At 51.9% G+C, this 2,500-nt stretch overlaps 1 protein-coding gene across 2 annotated transcripts in view; it reads left to right on the top strand.

The window, feature by feature from the left end:
* The first annotated feature begins 338 nt into the window (after positions 1-338).
* LOC125948090 (uncharacterized) overlaps positions 339-2,500 on the top strand; it is a 10,750-nt gene continuing 8,588 nt past the window's right edge. Inside the window, exon 1 of one of the 2 annotated variants that reach the window (XM_049673780.1) lies at positions 339-1,657. The gene's annotated coding sequence lies outside the window, so the exon portion shown is untranslated. Of the gene's footprint in view, positions 2,035-2,500 lie in introns of both variants that reach the window. The other variant, XM_049673779.1, reaches the window with a different exon arrangement.

Below are 2,500 nucleotides of genomic sequence, written 5' to 3'. Positions count from 1 at the left end.
GCCCGGGATGGAACGCGGCGTTACTGGCCGGTGTACGCATGTGCGATATGCGGTGAGCGAGGACGAGCGAGAACGCGGTTCGCACGAGGACGCATACGATACGTAACGCACTCAGCAGAGTAACCGTTTGCTTCCTGCACCCACAGGGGGCTAGCATATTTCGCCTGGTTCTGAGCGGGAGGCGGTTCTGGTAAGGCAGGAGAGGAACCTAAATTCCTATATAGCCGCCACCCTGCGCCTGTGTGCTTGCGTGTGTACGTGAGCTATTGCTGGTGCTGCCTGTTTCATCGAGTACGACTGCACGCGTTGACCACCAATCCGCAGCAGTTCGGTTCGGGAATGCAACGTACGCAGGACGTTTGCCGCTGGATAGTGCAGCTCTCTGGTTGAAGCCATCTTCGCCGGAATCCTCGTCCTCGGCCTCGTTGTTCATTCATCTACATCGTTTCGGCACGTTCGGTGGTGCTACTAAGACACGGTGTGAGGCTGCTCGGCGGGTGGTGGCGGTGCCAGCAGATTAGCCCCATCGTAGTGCGGTGTGTGCGTTTGTGTGTTCAAAGAGCAGCAAAAACGAGTCGGAAAGGATATTCCATCGTTTTCATCATTATTTTATTCTTGGTTGCTTCGATCGTTTTCCACATTTTCCTGGGTGAAGAAGGGAGCGGAAGAAGAATGGTTTCAACAGTGGGAGCCATTTCACGGATCGAAATCTTTTGCCCCGAATAAGCGACGTCGGCGACAAGGACAACGCAAGGAGTAACAGCCCGGAGTAGCAGCAGTAGCCTGTCAGTCACAGCGAGAAGTCCGCTGGCTAGACGCTGGTTGAAGCAAGGAATCGTTTGCGAATTTCTGGATCAACGCTGCGGCGAACATTCCGTGTAATAGTGTTTTTCAACTAATGTCCTTGCGATGGGCAACTAGCCAATCCATAATTGGCTGAAGGAATTGGTGATTCTGGTCGTCCCGCTGGTCGAACGAATCAGGAAGAAAGTGTTGGTGTTGGTGCAGTATTCGAAGGAAGCAAGGCTAGGCCTCTCGGCCATAGTGTGTCCTTCAGTCTATTGGAGTTCCAGTGTGCTCGTTGGTTGCAGGACGAAAAACGGCCCTGGCGTCGGTGGCGACGGGGTTTGCGTTCCGTTTGCTAGTGACACGCGTTCGACTCCTAGTGAATCCCCCCTCCATTTCTTGTGGCGGAGTCGACATAGCGTGAAAGTGTGTGTATGTGTATCTGTGTATGTCCACTAAGAAAATCGTATCCTTTTGCTGGTGTGACACGAGTTTTGGGGTGGTGCGCAGCAAGTAGACGACTGGTGCTGGTGCGGGAAAACCTGTGCGTGTATCTGTGCCTGTAAAGTTACGCATGTGGTCGTCGTAGCATCGGTCGTCGCGTGCCAGCATCATGCTGCTGTGCGGATGAGCTGTCGGAAGTTAGTAGTGCATGTTCGCGCGCCATTCTATAAGCTTACGGTACTGTCCCAGCTTATCAGGTGTCACCACCAATTCCGCTACAGTCCCATCAGTAGGCCTTTGCGGTGACATACACGGCAGAAGCTGCAAAAGGGACGACAGAAGTCACTGCACGGATGTCACCGATGGAAAATTGATGCCAACAGCGAGACCAGTTCCGCAATTTGGAAAGAAGAAAAAGAAATTATAGGTCTCTCACTCACGCCCAAGCACGGTGTGGTTTCATTCATACGGATATGCTTAGCTTCCCACTTTTCCCGGTCCACACATACCCACAACCAGGCCATATGCTGCGGGATCCTCTCCTTCCCTCCACCATTATGCTCGACCGAGAAACCGCTGGTCGAAGAGAGGATTTCATCTGCAATCGTCGACTGCGTTATGCTGGTGGTGTGAATGTGTTCTGTGTAGGTCTGGGGCTATCAAGCAGCCGCTCAATCACGTCCGGCAGGATACGCGTCGGTAGCACATAAGACTGGCCTCGTATGTCAAATGTTCTGGTGTGATAGTATGCGTTTTAGTGCACGCGAAGCACGCGCCCGCGGAAAAGGATTCAACCTTTGTTGAGTGCGTCCGCGTATTGCTACGTGTCTACGCATTGTACACTACTGTCGATTGCTAGTAGTGCGGCCTACCCTCTCTCTGTCTTTATCTCTCTCTCACTCTCTCTCTCTCTCTCTCTCTCTCTCTCTCTCTTTTTCTCTTTCTCTTTCTCTGCTGCCCAGCAGAAGGCCGTGTTCACCTTTTTGACCGCGTTTTTCAATTCACTTATTTTTTGTCATTACACTACCTTTCACGCACTTTATCTATCCTTCTCTCTCTCAAACTCACACATACATACTTCCTCGTTCTACTAGCTCAACCATTATCGATTATTTGTACGTAATTAGTGTGGCGCGTGTTACATGCTCATCAACTGCCGCCATTCCCTCTACTTCTTTACCGCGTTCCGTTACGTGGACTTTTCGCTCCCAGAGCTGCCCCAACCTCAGCCGTAGTCGTGGAGGATATTCCAGGGGAGATTCCCCGAGAT

This window comes from Anopheles darlingi, chromosome 2 (assembly GCF_943734745.1).
Source record: "Anopheles darlingi chromosome 2, idAnoDarlMG_H_01, whole genome shotgun sequence".
Lineage (NCBI taxonomy): Eukaryota > Metazoa > Arthropoda > Insecta > Diptera > Culicidae > Anopheles > Anopheles darlingi.
This window is presented reverse-complemented; position numbering and strand designations above follow the sequence as displayed.